The sequence below is a fragment of the Aegilops tauschii genome, chromosome 4 (genome assembly GCF_002575655.3).
Source record: "Aegilops tauschii subsp. strangulata cultivar AL8/78 chromosome 4, Aet v6.0, whole genome shotgun sequence".
Taxonomy (NCBI): domain Eukaryota; kingdom Viridiplantae; phylum Streptophyta; class Magnoliopsida; order Poales; family Poaceae; genus Aegilops; species Aegilops tauschii.
In genome coordinates, this window is record NC_053038.3 from 35,309,232 (window position 1) to 35,330,275 (window position 21,044).

At 47.1% G+C, this 21,044-nt stretch overlaps 2 non-coding genes across 6 annotated transcripts; one reads left to right on the top strand and one right to left on the bottom strand.

The window, feature by feature from the left end:
* The first annotated feature begins 2,168 nt into the window (after positions 1–2,168).
* On the top strand, positions 2,169–2,254 carry TRNAY-GUA (transfer RNA tyrosine (anticodon GUA)). The gene is given in 2 exon segments: positions 2,169–2,205; positions 2,219–2,254. It is a non-coding gene; the product is annotated as a tRNA-Tyr (tRNA).
* Positions 2,255–2,658: 404 nt separating this feature from the next.
* Positions 2,659–7,567, bottom strand: LOC109786879 (uncharacterized). Of its 5 annotated transcripts, XR_012181288.1 has the most exons (6): positions 7,075–7,567; positions 6,884–6,989; positions 5,753–6,693; positions 5,513–5,656; positions 5,168–5,425; positions 2,659–3,420 (listed from the first exon to the last, which is right to left on the bottom strand). It is a non-coding gene; the product is annotated as an uncharacterized protein (transcript). The 5 variants fall into 5 exon arrangements; XR_002238447.4 differs by having other exon boundaries at positions 5,513–6,693; XR_002238448.4 differs by lacking the exon at positions 2,659–3,420 and having other exon boundaries at positions 5,044–5,425; positions 5,513–5,609.
* Between the last annotated feature and the right edge of the window lie 13,477 nt (positions 7,568–21,044).

Sequence of the window (21,044 nt, forward strand, 5' to 3'; positions counted from 1 at the left end):
TCGGCATCTATGAGGACCAAAATGAAGCACCTTTTGGCAGAACAGGACGCCACCATCATATACGTGCACATGTCGTTGTCCCAGGAGAGTGGAGTATATCACCTTCCACCATCATGGAGGATGGATCTCACGAGCTAAGTCAAAGGCCAACCCGCTCCCTTCCTCTAATTGCACACACTGCTTATTTGCCCTGCCTCCGCTCATCGATCGGCTAAATCCGCACCTTTCAAATCAATGTATTAATAAAATATGGTTGAACTTCAAAATGAAAGAGAGATTTTCAACGTACTATCATGCAACTAAGCACAACACTGGGCATTTTAGAGGAGTGCCAACAGTAAAATGTTAGTATAATTGTTTTTTCTCAAATATGTTATGATTGACTCCCCTCACAAAAAAAAGTATGATTGACTTGCATACAAAGACAACCGAACATTGACCCAAGGATAAAAAGATTGCTTGTGCAACGAAACCTTATGGTCTTTTGGGGTCGACTTCCCCTTTCCCCGAATCGCTCCCCAGGCGACTGCGGGGGTGCAACCACGCCGCCACCTACACCCCACCCCTCCGGTGCTCCCTCTCCGCCGCTGCCGCCGGCACCTGCGTCGCGGTGGCGGCGGGCCCCCACTGCCAAATGGCGCCGGGGGCGGTTCCTTCTCGTGGCGCGCTGGTGGCCGCCGGACTCAGCTGGGGCGAGGATGGCTGCGGGATGGCCTCGGATCTGGGTCCCGGGCTCAGATCCGACGGGGTCAACGGCATCCACGGTGGGCCTCCGCGTGTGGCGAGCGAGCTGTGGCGTGGCTGCTTCGGCTGGTGCTCGCTGATCTGTGGTGGTGGCGGCGTGCCACGGATCGAGGACGGCGGCGTGGCGGCGTCGCTCAGGGAGGACCTAGCGTGCGCTGGGTTTGCTTGAAGCGGCTCGACGACGTGTGGTGTTGTCTTGTTGCTGGCAGCCGTGGTGGGTGGTGGTGGCTTACCCAGTGAGGCCGGTTTCGGGAGGCGGAGGAACGGTGTTGTGACTTCGCGGCGGCCATGGTCTGTTGCTCGTGGTGTGGGATGGTGGCGATGACAAGATCCCCTGGTCTCCCTATGTAGGTTTCATGGTAGGCTGCTCGTGCGGCGACCAGGGGCTGAGGTGGACGCACCCGTTACCCGGCGTGGTGGTGGGCAGCGGCTCGGCGGCATCCGGCTCCCCTATTCACGGCGATGGCCCAAGGTGACAGCTTTGCCCCCGCCCCCTTCAGTTTGCTGTGCTCCGAAGACGTGACGGGCGGGGCGAGGAAAATCCGTGTGCGGCTATGGCTGCAGGCAACGGCGACGCCTGTGGGCGCCGTCTCCTCCTTGGAGGCGTTGTCATGGCCATGTCCATCCCCTTTTCTGGCACCAGGGGAAACCCTACGCTTGGTTCGCGGGGCCAGGCAGCGGAGGCGTCTCGACGTCGTCACCTTCTTGGAGGCGCTGCTTAGGTGCCTGGGTGTCTTCCGAAGGAGCATAGGGTTGCCTCGCTCGCCTTGACTGTGAGGCTTGGGGTGCCGGGTTGTCATATGAGGGTTGTTGCTATGGACATGAGTATCCGGGGCGCTATGTACTCCATCATCGACGCCTCATCCGCGACGTCTTCTTCGAGTCAAGTTAGCTCATGTTGTCCACTTGCCGATCTCCTAGGCACCATGGGTGGAGAGTGCGTTGATCTAGTTTGGTTAGGTGTTTTTGTCGGGCTCTGAGGTGTTCGGTACGGGGGGACGCGGCCTTTGTGCTCTGTGTCCGTCCTGTTCGCAATTGTTTGGCTTGAGTTTGGGCAAGGTGAGTTATATGTGTCGGTGTTGTCGCGGTGGATGTGGATGCTCATCTTTCGATGTAGCACTTTGCCGAAAGGCTTGTATCAGTCGTCCTGGCTCTTCTTCTATGAATATATGATACGCATGCATGTGCGTGTAGCACTTTGCCGAAAGGCTTGTATCAGTCGTCCTGGCTCTTCTTCTATGAATATATGATACGCATGCATGTGCGTATTCTAGAGAAAAAAAAAAGATTGCTTGTGGTGCATCCGTTCAGTGCCCGTATAGCGTGCACGATCCTTTACCCTGATGCCCATATGGTTTCTGGTATTCCTGTCTTTGTCCTTTCAGCATTAGATTTATAGGCTCTGATCCAGTTTACATCACAAGCCGACCTTAGCTCAGTTGGTAGAGCGGAGGACTGTAGTCGTTGCAGATAAATCCTTAGGTCACTGGTTCGAATCCGGTAGGTCGGATTTTGTTTTAGCTTCTTTTTGCCAGGTGGCACGCAGGTTAGCAAAAGGAGCTACAGTCCTCAGCTCCGCCTCAGTAAATTATCTTCAGCAATTTGCCGGTCCACAGCCTTGCCAGTCTACCTCAGTAAATTTCCTTTTCTCATTAAATTTTCTACTCTCTTTTTTTTTTAAAGCAGGATTACCCATGATCTCTGCAATTAGATTTTCTACTGCAAAGTCTGCATTAGGAAAAGCAGAGAACCGGTACATAGCGCTTCGACGAACAAGAGCAAGCAACCACCATGGGCACTCGAGCTCTACCGCTGAAAAATATAAGAGCGTTCTTATATTTCTTACGGAGGGGGTACAGTTGAGCTCCTCAACGGCAATGGAGAATCGGAAGGAGCTAGGAGCCCATGACAACATTTTCAAACAATAATGCTTAGACCTAAAAAAGATGTACACACATTTTACTTAACTTTGCAAATTTGGTGGACCTCGCAACTTAGATGAATCCTGACTGCATCCATCCGCATGTCATTTCTTCTTTCCTGAATCATTTTGGGCTCATCGGGAAAGGCTTGAAATACTACTACTACTAGACTTGTTTTCCAAGTACAACTTTCGGGTCTCACAACGTTTGCAGCAGTTATTTCCAGCAGCACACACCGTTTCACCTCCTCGAGTCTCAACTCAACGCCCTCCGAGTCCACGGTGATCACCGTGACTGACAAGGCCATCTGTAGCATCTGAAGTTACTCCTTGCTCGATCGTCTCACCTCCTTGCCTGAAACCCCGTTCTGGGACCTGCTCCTGCTGCTCCCTTCCCTCCCTCTTGGCCGACGACGAGCCCGGGCTGTGGCCGAGCCGGCGCACCGTGGCTGTTCCCGAGGGCGGTCTTGGCGACGCTGGGGCTTGAGGGCCTGCTTGTTGAGGTAGGCGAGCACCGGCAGGAGGCCCGAGACGGCCTTGCGGAGCGAGTCGTCGCCGACGTTGCTCTGCACGGGGTTGCCCAGCAGGTTGAGCGCCCGGAGCGAGCTGTAGTTGGGCCCAGCCCCTTGGTGGTGGTGACCCTGTTGAAGCTCGCTCAGGTCCAGCACCGCCAGCTTGAGCAGCCCCTCCACGTCGCTCATCTTGTTCCCCGCCAGGTACAGCTCCTGCCCTCAGCGCCGTGAAGCTCGACAGCCCTGGAATGTTTTCAGGGAACATGGTAGAATTAGTCACTGGTCAGCTGTGAGATTGAAAGCTCAAGACATGTTTGGTGAAATTCTGGCAGGATCATAATTTTGCAGTGGACCACGATGTGGCACCCAGTCAGTCAGTCAGTCACGTACATCTACATCTCGGATGAGCAAAGCTGTGACGGATCCACTCGGTTCCCAAGGCCTGAACAAGCTGCTGCTGCTGCTGCTACTCTAGTACCAGATTGGTTCTTTCCAGCGCGGCGTACTAGTACCGGCCGATGACACGACTGGTGCCCCCTGTACGCTCATCAATTTGTGCCCGGCGCTGGGGCTGGCGAACAAGCTACCAGCGCCAGCGGGCAAGGTCGCGAGGTCGCCGTGTGAGCGCGACTTGGCCGGCGGCGGCAGCAGAGCGCGCCTGGTTGAACGTCGGAAGGGGCACGGTGGACTGGATGATGGCAGCCTGCATCGCGAACTTGGGACCGAGGCCGTCGAGCATCTGCAGAGTCAGGGTGCGGTCAGTGACCGGCTCCCGGACGTCAGCGAGTGCGGCGGCGAGACCCTCAAGACGGCGGCAGTAGTCGTTGACGCTGAGATCGCCGCGGGTGGTCGCTCGGAACTCCTGGCCGAGGTGCATGGCCTGCTCGGCCTCGTTGTCCAGAAAGTATTCATGGAGCCGAGACCAGATCGTGAAGGCAGTGGAGTCGGCCGGCGCGACAACGTCGAGGAGGTCCCCCTCAATGGTGGAGAAGAACCAGAGAACAACAGTGTTGTCGTCGTCGCGCCAGTCGGGATCGGCCAGACGACCGGCCGAGCCGGACCGGACGTGGTCCTCCGCGTGGTAGCGCTTGAGCAGAAGGGTGATGTAGTTGCGCCAGCGGGCAAAGTTGGCCCCGTCGAGGGCGAGCTTGAAGTCGATGACGCCCGCGACGCTGGTAGGGAGGGGTGGTTTGGGGTTGGAGGAGGAAGGCAGGCTCACAGTGTTTGGGTGGGAGGGTGGAAAGAGGAAGGCTGGCGGAGCCGGAGGCGTCGACGGAGCCGTCAGTGTCAACGGGACCAGAGGCGTCGACGGTGGCCGGAGCGCGGGGGCGCAGATCAACGGCGGGGAGAGTGGCAGCGGCGGCGCCTGCGGCATCGGCCGCGGCCTGCGCTGCGGCAGCGGCGGCTTGATCGGCGTCAACCTCGCGCGGAGAGGAGGGAGGAGTAACCATTGCTCTGATTACCAAACTGGGATATGGATCTCGTGTTACAATGCCATCGGCAGACCAGTTACACTAGTTTAACACCCGTGCGTTGCTACGGGTGAACAGAAAACATAGTGGAGCACGATTGTTTCAATTTCCTATAATAACAAATTCATTGTTTCTTCCCCTTCTTTCTTGGTAGGCATGGTCGTGTTTCTTTAACCACGCTCTCCTCACATCATATCTTTGTCCTTACCCTTCCTTTTCCTTAACCTTTTTTGTCGCCATTGTGTTTGAACCCTCTTCGAAATGTTGTATTTTTATATATATTATGTTTTTATCAATTCAAAATATTATTTTAATATCTTTTTTGGCGACCAATTAGTTGAAATAAAACTTAAGCAGTGCCTCTCACAACTAACTGAAAGGAAACATGAATGTACTGAAACAAAAGAACAGAATCTTATTTTCTGAAAATAGACCCTCTAAAACAACATATACTACTCCCAATCATAAAGAATAAAAGGATAACAGAAGAGGTACAGTTACTACAAAACAAATCTGACCTTCAGGTTACTTCTCATAAAATCTTATTTCTATATCTGTCAAATGACTCGGGAGGAGCATCTTGCGTTCAAGCACTTCTGTGTGAATAGGCAGCTTGAGTTCAAGCTTGTCCTCTTGGTTCTCAGGAGGGACCCTTTAACATCCTTGAGAACATAAAAATCTTAACAAAGCAAGCACTATGTTTGCAGTCCTTCTCCTGAATATGCAAATTCTTTCTCAGAATGTAGATTTACATCAACCACATGCTTCAGAGTTCCCTAGCAAAAAAACAAACAAACTCCAGAATACATATGTTTGCATCATAGAAGTATAAAGCTATGAGAAGCATTGTAATGTATACTCACTTCGAGCAAACTAACAGCCACCGTAATTCTTTCAAGTTGAATTTAATCTTGGCATTGTTGTTGATGAACTGCCTGATTGGGAAGCAGATTTTTCCTTCTGCACAAGCTTTCAGTCCAGGATTATCCAAAAACATTTATCCTAACCTAAGAAATCATATCAACCAATGAATATGAAGCCTGGAAGAAAAAAAGAGACACAGTATAGCTATAAGTGTACGTATTCTGGAGTTTCTATCTCACCATAACCGAGAGCTCCTGCATAATGGCGGCATATCAGGATCTTTCTGGTGGCCGCCCTAAAGTTTACGTCGGATGATGATGGACTGCAGACCTTCTTGGTGACATGAAGGCAAGGTGCTGCGCCCGCAGCCAAAAGCAAACAAGGAAGTCGACAGCTATGAATCAGCAGCGCCAACCCGCCACGCTTTGGAACCATGACCTCATCTTCCTATGTCGGCGATTAGGCCAGCGCCGCCGCTGTCCGCTCCTCCCTCTCTCTTATCTCTCCCTTTCTCTCCCCCATCTCTCTTCCAAGGCGGGCGCACGGGACGGGAGGCATCCCTCACCTTGATCCAGAAGGCGCGCGGCAGCGGATGGATCGGTGGCGGGGCGACGAACACAGCCGCCACTGGCGGCGACTTTTCCTGGAGAGAGATGGGGTCGGGGTCGGGAGCGAGTTGGGAGTTGGGAGTTGGGGGGAGGCGGAGACGCGAGTGCGTGTTAGCGACAGTTTTTTCCTCTCTGTGTTCGGTCGGGGATGGGAGGAAGTGTGGGCTGGTTTCTGGGCCACGTCCAACACGGGGTGGGTTGCTTTTTTATGCGCGGGAGGAAGGCAGTATCGATGGTACGTGGGCTTGCGGGCTGGATATTGTGCGGGCGTGTGGGACATCGAGCGATGGCTGTTGTACGAGGCGGGGGATCGAACGAGGTGGTCGAACCATCACGACGTTCGATTCCCCTATAATAGTAGAGATGTAGCCCATATCGAAATCTCTAAAACGACTTATATTTAGAAACGGAGGGAGTACAATAGTAACTATTCTAACAAACAGTCGTTCTTGCATGTCATTTAGTTTTGCACTATGACAAAAGTACATATAATGACTTTTTGGCAAGTTCTGTACAGAGGATAGTCACACCTACTTGATGATGTGAGATGTTGAAGCTGTTCTTGCCGGGTACTGCAAAATTAAGAACAAAGCAATAAATCACCATAGAAAAACAAAGTGCACTGTGTAATTATGAATCAATAAGTCAAGCAATAAATGACGCTAGTGGTTCGCGATAGATGAAGAGAAGGCCAAATCTGGAATACCATCACGTGAACATGACTACATGAGGGATTAGAACCAAGAAACGAGGGATTCTCACCAGCGAGCTTCTGATTCGCTACCATCACGTAGAATGTCTACCTCATCTTCCTGCTCACATTCGTCTTCCTTCCAATGCAACACCAGCTAGTCCAACGCAACAGCAGCTAGAAACAGAAAAAAAAAAACTCAGGAGGCCAATACCCAGAGACAAATGGAGGAAGGGAGAGAGATAACAATCGAGTGAATTACCAAGTGCACTTCTTGCAGTTTCTTCCTGGCGTGGGCAGCTTCTGGTGGTAACCTGTCGATCTCGTCTCTCCAACGTCCGCTCGTGCCCTGTCGCCGATCTTGGGCCGTGCCCCCGCTGTCTCTCCTGGATTTGGGGACTGGAAGCAAGGGCACGGGGAAGGTCGAGGCCGGGAGGGGGGCGTCAGCCCGCACCTGCCCATACGCGATTGGCAGGGGTGGCGGCTAGCCCCGAAATCTGCGGTAGGGGATGCGCTTGGTGCTATGGCGAGCTGGTGCGACGGCACTCCGATTGGGCGACGTCGGGTCGTGGCATATGTTGGCGGTCGGGGCGGATGGCCTCTGGGTGCTTCTACTTGGTGGGGAGCGGCGCCGGGTCGAGATCTAGGCCGGCAAGGTGATGCTTGGGGGCAAGGCGGCGAGCATAGGCGGTGGCGAATTATTTTCGGGAGAGAGGATCAGGAGCGAACGGGTGAGGAATATGGGGCGTGGGACGTGTGTTTTTTTTCTTTTCAACAAAACGTGTGGGAGCGATCGGCTGGTTTGGCAGATTTTTTTGATCGTGGAGATCGTGGGTGGAAGGACTATCGATAGCCTACGACGAGGTTGAACCATCACGATGTTCGATCCTCTTTTAATAGTAGAGATATATAAGAAAGCAGCCCTACATGCAGGGCACGATCACAGGAGGTGGCGCTAGACTAGGAAACCTCCTGAAGACTAGGACTACTAGTTACAACAATGACCAGATATACATCACATGGGTACAAACGTAACATGACAACTCAACAGGTCGAACGCCTTCCAGCCAGGCCTCGCCGTCTCGATGTTGGAGCACGAGCGCTCCAGCCTCGTTGGAGTCGCCGGCAACGGCAGCTCGCTCACGACGTCCGGTGTGCCGGTGCCGGCAGCATCCTCGTCGCTGTTGTAGCCAGAGGCGCCTCCGGCGAGATCGACGTCAGGTCAGATACAGCGTCTCTCGTTGATGAGGCCTTGTCGTCCCGGTCTTGGCATGGCAGCTCCGCGGGTGCCGCAGCGAGGCCGAAATCACTATTCTGACCTTGTTAATGTTTATCATCACAAACTGAACTTGATGTGAAAGTATTTCATGATTTGACCCTTTTAGAAACGCCAGGGCCCGCGACGTTTCTGGTCAACTACGAAACGCCGAGGTAGCTAGCGTTCCTGGCCAACACGGAAACGCCGAGGTAGCTAGCGTTTCTGCCCTGGCCCATAGTCAGTCCGAACCCGCTGTTTTTGCTGACGTGGCACGTGTGAAACGCCAATGTCCTTGGCGTTTCTGGACTGGATTAAGTAATGCGCGCCGGGCCGCGGGGGCCTAACCCAGCCCACTCGCAGCCCTGGTCAGGCAGTTCTTCCAGGGACGAACTGGCGGCCGCCCCTCCCTCTTATTCACCAAATCTCCCCCCATCAAAACGAGTAGATCGGAGCATCCCCGAGTTGCTTGAGGTATTCTCTTCCCAATCCTCCATTTATTTTCAGTCAAGATTGGCTATTGTAGATGCATTTTTTCAAACATGGTGGAACCCTAAAATGAGTTATTAGTGATTTGTTTGATGAATATTTTGGTTACACTGTGTTTAGAAAGAAGACATGTACTCCTGGCCAGCCTGTACTCCTTGTGTTGAAGTATTCTTAGTTAACTTGTTTAGTATTGGATTGGGTTTAGAGATAGACCATTTTTTGGATTAGGTTGAACCTATTATTTGTTAATAATTAGTTGTGATAGATTCTTTGAGATAAAATAGGTTGAAAAGAATTGGTGTTGGTAATGTGGTTCGTGATTTGTATCTTTGGGATAATTTGTCGTAGTTCTCACACGATTTTGTATATGATGTGGTCATAATTTTAAGCATATATCATAACAAATCCATTGACCTTATTTTGTAGGATGTTTGAGCCGGATAAATATCCCGGCCTTGATGATTATTACGAGGAGAAGCATCGTGTTGTGCTAGTGGAAAGAGGGGAGGTAATTATGTATCTACATTGTTGATTCTCATATTGTGAGTAGTTTAGAGAAGTATATAAATTGTGCGTGTGTTTTTTGTAGGTTCCTCTAGTACTTCGGTTGAGAGGCCACAACCCACATGAGTCCCTGAAGTATGACCGTCGGTACGAGCCTTATTTTAGAAGAATGGATCTTCTCCAGTTTGTGCTCAACTTTAAAGGCACACCACCATGGCTGAACTCGACGGCCATTACCGCCCTTACGGACCGTTGGAGGCCGGAGACGCACTCTTTTCACCTTGCTCTTGGTGAGATGGCCGTCACTTTGGAGGATATTGCGATGATCTCCGGTCTTCCGATCGAGGGCAGGGCTCTTACCGGGAAGGTGAAGTCTGAGGGGTGGCGACAAATGGTTGCAGGTTTGGTTGGTGTTGAACCTCCCCCGTGGATTCATGAAACAAAGAAGGATCCTAGGCCATCTGGTGTTTTGTTCTCGTGGCTACAAGAACATTTTTATGAGTGCCCAGAGAGTGCCAGTCCGGCTGTTGTGGAGAGGTATGCCAGGGCTTACTTATGGAATCTTTTGACCCAAGTGGTGTTTCCTGACAGCACGGGAGACACAGCCTCGTGGATGTTCTTGGACCCTCTTCGCAACTGGGATGTTAAGTGGAGTTGGGGGTCGGCGGCACTAGCCTTCTTGTACCGTCAGGTAATGCTAATATGATGCATTCTCATTATATGAAAGAGATTTTTGCATGTGATTGTTTAATGTGTGTACAAATGTGCAGTTGGACAAAGCATGTATGAGGAGTAAGCCGAAATCTTGTCTTGGTGGTTTTGTTTGGGCCCTACAGATTTGGATGTGGGAGCGTATCCCTGTGGGTCGTAACTTGACCATTTCTCCGGAAGAACCTTGGGAGTGGCCTTTTGACGGGGATGAGGAGCGGTATCCCACTATCACATACACGTGGGCTACTGTCCAAGTGTCGAGTATCGCCGCCATGGGGCGGTACAAGGCATACATAAGCGAGCTTGACATGCTTACTTACAACCAGGTAATTATCAAATGCCTTGCCATCATGCCAGATTTTTTTTGTTGTGCATGAGCTAGTGACATGTTGTGATGTAGGTTAATTGGAGGCCGTACATGGTACTTAGGCAGTTCCCTTTGAGCAATATGTGCCTTCGTGACCAACATCTTTGGCGTGTGCGTTTCCCCATGATATGCTTTTTTGCGGTGGAGTGGCATCTTCCACATCGTGTTTCGAAGCAATTTGGAGTACAACAACGCACCCCGCCGGAGTATGTTGAGACAAGTGTGGTGCTACATAGGTGGGAGTTTCTTGTACCACATGTTGATCAATGTGTACCACGGAAAAATGAAATTGATATCGATACTTCTCATGCTTTGTAGGATGAGCCGGCAACACAACAAGAATGTCACTAATTGGGAGGATCACGGAGCTATGGAGATGTATCAATGATAGTAATGTGGTGCTTGGCCGCGCACCTGGTAGAGAAACAGACGTTCTCGTTAGGAGTACTCTACAGGTTAGAGGCCTTCTTAATATGAACATGTGTTTTATATCATGTGAACTATTTTTGCATATTTACATGTCAATGTCTTTGCCTCTGCAGAAGGTTGTGAATCGTTGCCGAACACTAGCCGCTTTACTCTCTTGCCATGGCGGTTCATCCACGGATGTGCGTGCACGTGCTCAGTATAGAATGGAAGTGCTTTCTTCTGCTCGTCCATCTTCGAGCCAAGCACGTGCTTCTTTCGCTCGTCCATCTTCCAGCCGAGCAGGTGCTTCTTCGAGCCGAGCACGGATTGATGAACAGGAAGATGAAGAGGAGGAGACAGACTACGATGCGGATCCGGACTATGTGGAGCTTGGGGCTTCGCAGATGGAAGATGCTCCATAGCCAACTCAACCTTCTCAGCCTTCTGAAGAAGCACACCGAGTTAGCTCAAGAACCATCCAACGTCCTAGATGGTAGAACACTCCAAAGGGCTACGTCAACAGGGGGAAGATGGTTGTGAAAAGAGGCAAGAAGTGAAGTGATGACTGATGCGAACTTGTTAGTTCTATATCTGGTGAACTAGAAATGTAGTTAGTGTTTCAGATGGAGCGAACTTGTTAGTTCTATATCTGATGAACTTGTTATGTTTTATGTCTGATGGACTTGCCAGTTCTATGTCACCAAGACTTTGGCGTTTGTATGTGGCTTGGAAACGCCGAGCAAGGCTGGCGTTGCAGGTGTGAGCGGCGACATTTCATGTACGTGTCCCAGGCAGCCTCTGTCTTAAAGGAACGCCAGACCACGTAGAGCGTTTCGATGTAGGGCAGAAACGCCAGGGTCCTTGGCGTTGCCAGCGTACACCACAACGTTTCGTGGAGAAGTCCCAGGCAGCCTCTGTCTTAAAGGAACGCCAAGCCAAATTGAACCTTTCGATGTAGGGAAGAAACGCTAGGGTCATTGGTGTTGCCAGCGTACAGTACAACGCCTTCTGATTTGGCGTTGCTATCAGAACAGGATGTCAAAAGCAAACTCCAAAGCAATTTGGTGGTACACATAGTTCACCACATAAAGGAGTCCAAAGCAATTGTGACATCACATAGTTCACCACATAAAGTAGTACACATAGAGTACAAAGCAATTGTGACATCACATAGTTCACCACATAAAGGAGTACACATGGAGGAGTCCAAAGCAATTTAGAGTACACATAGCTCACCACATAAAGGAGTCTAGGCAACAAGAAGGTTCAAGATGAAATGCACACGAAGGTCCAAAGCATGGCACAGTTCATATCATTGCTCTATTGTGTAGAGCAAGGCCCCTTTCCCTTCTTCTTCCTCCTCTCTTCTTCTTCTTCCTCCTCCTCCCTTTTCCTTATGAGGTGAGCCTCCTTAACCACCCTCTCCATGAATATCTGATTCTCCCTCTCTCTTTTTTCAGCTGCAATTGCCCAAAGCTTCATGGTTCTTTCTTCAAAATCCTTTTGACGCTTCTTCTGTGCCTCCTCACATTTCCTCACCAACGCTTGCTCCCTAGCGTGACACTCATTTGACCCTCTCACTTTTTCCTTCCTCTTCTCTTCAAGCTCCTCTTCCTTCTTCTTCTTTAGTGCGGCTGCATCCTCCTCTCTCAGCTTCTTCGCAGCCTTCTCCCACCACCCCGCCATCTCACCTTCGCCATCCTCAAGCCCCTTCATTGTTGCCTTGTTGGGTTGAGAAGCCGCCATATCTATGAAAAATTGCAAGACATTAGTTAGTAAGGACAAAAACAACATGAAAATAATATTGGGAGACATGAAAATAATTATGAAATGTAGCCATGTACGGAAATGGTCCATCTAGGTATCCAAACATTCCTCTAGCATTACCACGGCCTCTACCCATCAAACCTCCTCTACCACCACCCGAACCTCTACCCCTACCACGAGCACCATCATCGGTAACTCGTCCTCGACCACGGCCACCCCTAGATCCTCGGCCACCACCGGAACCTCGGCCACCACCAAGGCCACCACCGGAACCTCGTCCACCACCAAGTCCATCACCGGAACCTCGGCCACCACCAAGGCAACCACCGGAACCTCGGCCACCACCAAGGCCACCACCGGAACCTCGGCCACCACCAAGTCCATCACCGGAACCTCAACCACCACCAAGGCCACCACCGGCAACTGACGGGCACCCTTCAAGACAAAGTTGAAGCACTCAACAAGATTGCTTGTCATGTCACCATATCTCATGCCTCCTTCGTCACATGCCCGTGACCACTTGTGTCTCTCATCAATATTCCTTTCTAAGAAATCTTTCCCACCTTCATTTGCCTTCTCATAGATTTTGTTTAAGTGTGTCGTGAATGACTTAACGGAGAAGGCTACACATGCGGAGTTAAGATCCTTGCAAAGATCCTTGTTCTTACAAGCCCTGTAAAAGTTTGCAACCAAGTGCATCATACACCATCGGTGGTGAAGCCTCGCATGCCCTGCAATATGAATATCCACGGCCTTTAATATGCCTTGGTGCCGATCGGATATGATGCATACCTCCCTATTCGGAGGAATGACCATGCTCCTAACAAGTCTCATGAACCATTCCCAGTTGTCTTGGTTCTCCACGGAGACCAAAGCAAATGCCACAGGCAACACCTGATCGTTAGCATCATGTGCCATTGCTATCATGAGTGTGCCCTTGTATTTCCCTGTCAAGAATGTCCCATCTATAGACAGAACCGGTCGACAATGCTCAAAAGCTGCAATGCATGGGCCAAACGTCCAAAAGGCACGACGGAACACTCCTTCAATATCTTGGACATAGTGGTACATTCATGGGTTTCTATACGACATCGCTCCCAGCAACCTGGGTAGCATGTTGTAATCCTCTTCCCATCCACCGTACAACATTCTGAGAGCAACTTGCTTGGCCTTCCATGTCTTCCTGTACTTGACCTTATATCCGAACTTATCTTCAATCCAACGCATCAACAACTTCACTTTAATGGTTGGATCCTCGGCTATATGTTTCTGGCATTTATAACCAATGAATTCCGAGGTTAGTTGACGGTGTGTCTTCCGTGCTTCTATGGCCGGCGGTGTGCATTGGTGAGTGGCTTTGCAACTAGTTATCTTCCACCAACCATCTTTCGTGAGTCTTCCATTGACTTTCCATTTTCATCTTTCTACCTCACATTTCACGGTGTATCGCTTGTTGCAGTCCGAGTGAACAACTATGAAAGGCCTGTGGTGTTTGACAGCATACTCACACAACCACATCCTGAATTTTAGCATGTGCTCGAACATCAAACCTTTCCTCACGTACGACATCGAAATCTCGTCGGGTGTACTGCTTGGGAACTATCTAGCCTCAATTGTCTTGTTCATGCCACCGTCTACTATAGCCTTATCTGCTAGGCTAACATCACAAAACAAGGGAACTTTGTGATCCCTGCCGGTGATTTTTGTGTACCACTCTGCTTCTTTCTCAGTCAAGCCATCCTCGTCCAACTCATTCACCGGGCCTTCATTATCTGAGTCATCCACACAAGCACGCTGATAGATAATGTCAGGATCCATGTCCTGATGCCTTACTTCAGCCTCTACGTCACCAACAATGTTGTGGTGCCTCTCATACTCTTCGTCGGAGTCATCGCCATCATCTTTCATCGGTGCACTACCTCCGAACTCATATTGGGGATACTCATTGGCTTCCGCTTCAACTTTATGCTCAACAATAGGCGGCACACTACTAACCGGGCTCACATCATCTACTAAGGTTTGGTTCAAGTCAACATGAAAGAGAGGAGCCGTGACCACCTTACTTGCACATACTTCGCGTGACTTGACTGCCGACGATGCAACAACCTCCTTATATGGAACCCAATGCAAATTGGACTTGATAGGCATTGTCTTCATTCGACACTTGTGTGCCGACCCAACATCATATCTTCCTACTAATTCAACTTGGTCACTTGCATCCACTGATACGTCCATTTTGCATCATGCTTTGATATTGATATTTATTGCATTATGGGCTATTATTACACATTATGTCACAATACTTATGCCTTTTCTCTCTTATTTTACAAGGTTTACACGAAGAGGGAGAATGCCGGCAGCTGGAATTCTGGGCTGGAAAAGGAGCAAATATTAGAGACCTATTCTGCACAACTCCAAAAGTCCTGAAACTCCACGGAAGTCAGTTTTGGAATTTATAAAAATACTGAGCGAAGAAAGTACCAGAGGGGGCCACCCACCATCCACGAGGGTGGGGGGCGCGCCCTACCCCCCTGGGCGCGACCCCCTACCTCATGGGCCCCCTGGCAGGCCTCCGGTGTCCATCTTCTGCTATATGAAGTCTTTTACCCTGGAAAAAATCATAAGCAAGCTTGCGGGACGAAACTCCGCCGCCACGAGGCGGAACCAATCTAGGACTCCGGCGGAGCTGTTCTGCTGGGGAAACATCCCTCCGGGAGGGGGAAATCATCGCCATCGTCATCACCAACGATCCTCTCGTCGGGAGGGGGTCAATCTCCATCAACATCTTCACCAGCACCAGCACCATCTCCTCTCAAACCCTAGTTCATCTCTTGTATCCAATCTTTGTCCCAAAACCTCAGATTGGTACCTGTGGGTTGCTAGTAGTGTTGATTACTCATTGTAGTTGATGCTAGTTGGTTTATTCGCTGGAAGATTATATGTTCAGATCCTTAATGCATATTAATACCCCTCTGATTATGAACATGAATATGATTTGTGAGTAGTTATGTTTGTTCCTGAGGACATGGGAGAAGTCTTGCTATTAGTAGTCATGTGAATTTGATATTCGCTCGATATTTTGATGAGATGTATGGTGTCTCTCCTCTGTTTGACACTTCACCATTGTTTGGGCCTAGGGGAAGGCATTGGGAAGTAATAAGTAGATGATGGGTTGCTAGAGTGACAGAAGCTTAAACCCCAGTTTATGCGTTGCTTCGTAAGGGGCTGATTTGGATCCATATGTTTCATGCTATGGTTAGGTTTACCTTAATACTTCTTTTGTAGTTGCGGATGCTTGCAATAGGAGTTAATCATAAGTGGGATTCTTGTCCAAGTAAGGGCAGCACCCAGGCACCGGTCCACCCACATATCAAATTATCAAAGTACCGAACGCGAATCATATGAGTGTGATGAAAACTAGCTTGACGATAATTCCCATGTGTCCTCGGGAGCGTTTTCCTTCATATAAGAATTTGTCCAGGCCTGTCCTTTGCTACAAAAAGGATTGGGCCACCTTGCTGCACCTTATTTACTTTTGTTACTTGTTGCTCATTACCAATTACCTTATCACAAAACTATCTGTTACCGATAATTTCAGTGCTTGCAGAGAATACCTTACTGAAAACCGCTTGTCATTTCCTTCTGCTCCTTGTTGGGTTCGACACTCTTACTTATTGAAAGGACTACGATAGATCCCCTACACTTTGGGTCATCGAGACTCTTTTCTGCCGCCGTTGCCGGGGAGTGAAGCGCCTTTGGTAAGTGGAATTTGGTAAGGAAAAATTTATATAGTGTGCTGAAATTTACTGTCACTTGTTACTATGGAAAGTAATCCTTTGAGGGGCTTGTTCGGGGTATCTTCACCCCGTCCAATAGAGCAAAGAGTTGCTCCTCAACCTACTGAACCTACTGAAAATGTTTACTTTGAAATTCTTTCGGGTATGATAGAGAAACTGCTAGCTAATCCCTTTACAGGAGATGGAACATTGCATCCCGATTTACACCTAATCTATGTGGATGAAATTTGTGGATTATTTAAGCTTGCAGGTATGCCCGAGGATGTTATCAAGAAGAAGGTCTTCCCTTTATCTTTGAAGGGAGAGGCATTGACATGGTATAGGCTATGTGATGATATGGGATCATGGAACTACAAACGATTGAAATTGGAATTTCATCAGAAGTTTTATCCTATGCATCTTGTTCATCGTGATCGTAATTGTATATATAATTTTTGGCCTCGCGAAGGAGAAAGCATCGCTCAACCTTGGGGGAGGCTTAAGTCAATGTTATATTCATTCCCCAATCACGAGCTCTCAAGAGAAATAATTATTCAAAAAAATTATGCTCGGCTTTCTGACAACAATCGCTCCATGCTCGATACTTCTTGTACTGGCTCTTTTATGATGAAGACTATTGAATTCAGATGGGATTTACTGGAGAGAATTAAACGCAACACTGAAGATTGGGACCTCGACGAAGGTAAGGAGTTAGGTATAACACCCAAGTTTGATTGTGTTAAATCTTTTATGGATACCGATGTTTTCCGTAAGTTTAGCACCAAATATGGACTTGACTCTGAGATAGTAGCTTCTTTTTGCGAATCATTTGCTACTCATGTTGATCTCCCTAAGGAGAAGTGGTTTAAATAGCATCCTCCCATAGAAGTAAAAGTAGTTGAACCTATTAAAGTTGAAGAAAAGACTATCACTTATAATGATCCTATTGTTCGTACTACTTATGTTGAGAAACCACCTTTCCCTGTTAGAATAAAGGATCATGCTAAAGCTTCAACTGTTGTCTACAAAAGTAATATTAGGACACCTAAACTCCCTGAGCAAATTAAAGTTGAACCTAATATTGCTATGGTTAAAGATCTCTTGGCTGATAATATTAATGGGCATGTTATTTACTTCTGTGATGAAGCTGCTAGAATTGCTAGACCCGATACTAAAAATAAACATAGACCTGTTGTAGGCATGCCTGTTATTTCTGTTAAAATAGGAGATCATTGTTATCATGGCTTATGTGATATGGGTGCTAGTGCTAGTGCAATACCTCATTCCTTATACGAAGAAATTATGCATGATATTGCGCCCGCTGAGTTAGAAGATATTGATGTTACAATTAAGCTTGCCAATAGAGATACTATATCACCGATTGGGATTGTTAGAGATGTTGAAGTCTTGTGTGGGAAGGTTAAATGTCCTGCTGATTTTCTTGTTCTTGGTTCCCCACAAGATAGCTTTTGTCCCATTATATTTGGTAGACCCTTCTCGAACACTGTTAATGCTAGGATAGACTGCAAAAAGGATATTGTTACTATTGGTCTGGGTGATATGTCTCATGAGTTTAACTTCGCTAAATTTCGTAGACAACCCCGTGACGAGGAATTGCCTAGCAAAGATGAAATTTTTGGTCTTGCTTCTATTGCCGTGCCTCCTAATGATCCTTTAGAACAATATTTGCTAGACCATGAAAATGATATGTTTATGAATGAAAGAAGGGAAATAGATGAGGTATTCTTTAAACAGGGTCCTATTTTGAAGCATAACTTGCCTGTTGAAATCCTAGGGGATCCTCCTCCACCCAAGGGTGATCCCGTGTTTGAGCTTAAACCATTACCTGATACTCTCAAATATGCTTATCTTGATGAAAAGAAGATATATCCTGTTATTATTAGTGCTAACCTTTCAGAGAAGGAGAAAGAGAAATTATTGAAAACCTTGAAGAAGCGTCGTGCTGCTATTGGATATACTCTTGATGATCTTAAGGGCATTAGTCCCACCTTATGTCAACACAAAATAAATTTGGAGAAGGACGCCAAACCAGTTATTGATCACCAACGATGGCTAAATCCTAAGATGAAAGAAGTGGTAAGAAAGGAAATATTAAAACTCCTTGAGGCAGGTATAATTTATCCTGTTGCTCATAGTCAGTGGGTAAGTCCTGTCCATTGTGTCCCTAAGAAGGGAGGTATTACTGTCGTTCCTAATGATAAAGATGAATTGATCCCGCAAAGAATTATTACAGGTTATAGGATGGTAATTGATTTCCACAAATTAAATAAAGCTACTAAAAAAGATAATTACCCTTTGCCTTTTATTGATCAAATGCTAGAAAGACTATCCAAACATACACATTTTTGCTTTCTAGATGGCTATTCTGGTTTCTCTCAAATACCTGTGTAAGCTGAGGATCAAGAAAAGACCACTTTTACTTGCCCTTTCGGTACTTTTGCTTATAGACGTATGCCTTTTGGTTTATGTAATGCACCTGCTACCTTTCAAAGATGCATGATGGCTATATTCTCTGATTTTTGTGAAAAGATTTATGAGGTTTTCATGGATGATTTCTCCGTTTATGGATCCTCTTTTGATGATTGCTTGAGCAACCTTGATCGAGTTTTGTAGAGATGTGAAGAAACTAATCTTGTCTTGAATTGGGAGAAGTGCCACTTTATGGTTAATGAAGGTATTGTCTTGGGGCATAAAATCTCTGAAAGAGGTATTGAAGTTGATAAAGCTAAGGTTGATGCTATTGAAAAGATGTCGTGTCCCCAGGACATCAAAGGTGTAAGAAGTTTCCTTGGTCATGCCGGTTTTTATAGGAGGTTCATTAAGGACTTCTAAAAAAATATCTCGGCGTCTGAATAATCTATTACAAAAAGATATACCTTTTGTCTTTGATGATGATTGTGTAGAAGCATTTGAAATACTTAAGAAAGCTTTGATTTCTGCACCTATCGTTCAGGCTCCTGATTGGAATTTACCCTTTGAGATTATGTGTGATGCTAGTGATTATGTTGTAGGTGTTGTTCTAGGGCAAAGAGTTGATAAGAAATTAAATGTTATCCAATATGCTAGTAAAACTCTAGACAGTGCCCAGAGAAATTATGCTACTACTGAAAAAGAATTTTTAGCAGTTGTATTTGCTTGTGATAAGTTCAGACCTTATATTGTTGATTCTAAAGTAACTATTCACACTGACCATGCTGCTATTAAATATCTTATGGAAAAGAAAGATGCTAAACCTAGACTTATTAGGTGGGTTCTCTTGCTACAAGAATTTGATTTGCATATCATAGATAGAAAGGGAGCTGAGAACCCCGTTGCAGATAACTTGTCTAGGTTAGAGAATGTTCTTCATGACCCACTACCTATTGATGATAGCTCTCCTGATGAACAATTAGATGTCATAAATGCTTCTCGTACTGCTCCTTGGTATGCTGATTATGCTAATTATATTGTTGCTAAATTTATACCACCTAGTTTTACATACCAGCAAAAGAAAAAGTTTTTCTATGATTTAAGACATTACTTCTGGGATGACCCACACCTTTATAAAGAAGGAGTAGATGGTGTTATTAGACGTTGTGTACCTGAGCATGAACAGGAACAAATCCTACGCAAGTGTCACTCTGAGGCTTATGGAGGACACCACGCTGGAGATAGAACTGCACATAAGGTATTGCAATCCGGTTTTTATTGGCCTACTCTCTTCAAGGATGCCCGTAAGTTTGTCTTGTCTTGTGATGAATGTCAAAGAATTGGTAATATTAGCAGACGTCAAGAAATGCCTATGAATTATTCACTTGTTATTGAACCATTTGATGTTTGGGGCTTTGATTATATGGGACCGTTTCCTTCCTCTAATGGATATACACATATTTTAGTTGTTGTTGATTACGTTACTAAGTGGGTAGAAGCTATTCCAACTAGTAGTGCTAATCATAACACTTCTATTAAGATGCTTAAAGAAGTTATTTTTCCGAGGTTTGGAGTCCCTAGATACTTAATGACGGATGGTGGTTCACACTTTATTCATGGCGCTTTTCGTAAAATGCTTGCTAAGTATGATGTTAATCATAGAATTGCATCTCCATACCACCCACAGTCTAGTGGTCAAGTAGAACTTAGTAATAGAGAGCTTAAACTAATTTTGCAAAAGACTGTTAATAGATCTAGAAAGAATTGGTCCAAGAAACTTGATGATGCATTATGGGCCTATAGAACTGCATACAAAAATTCTATGGGTATGTCTCCGTATAAAATGGTTTATGGAAAAGAATGTCACTTACCTCTCGAACTAGAACATAAGGCATATTGGGCCATTAAAGAGCTCAAGTATGATTTCAAACTTGCCGGTGAGAAGAGGTTATTTGACATTAGCTCACTTGATGAATGGAGAACCCAAGCCTATGAGAATCCCAAACTGTTTAAAGAAAAAGTTAAAAGATGGCATGACAAAAGGATACAAAAGCGTGAGTTTAATGTAGGTTATTATGTGTTGCTATTCAACTCTCGTTTAAGATTTTTTGCAGGAAAACTTCTCTCTAAATGGGAAGGTCTTTACTTTATCGAGGAAGTCTATCGTTCTGGTGCCATAAAAATCAACAACTTCAAAGGCACAAATCCGAAGGTGGTGAACGGTCAAAGAATCAAACAGTATATCTCAGGTAATCCCATAAATGTTGAAACTAATGTTATTGAAACCGTAACCCCGGAGGAATACATAAGGGACACTTTCCAGAACGTTTCAGACTCCGAAAAGGAATAGGTATGTGGTACGATAAGTAAACCGACTCCAAAACAATTCTAATGGTAATTTTTCTCCGTTTTGGAATATTTAAGAAAAGAGGAAAATAAGAAGTAGTCCGGGAAGGACACGAGGCGTCCACGAGGGTGGAGGGCGCGCCCTACCCCCCTGGGCGCGCCCCCTGCCTCGTGGGCAC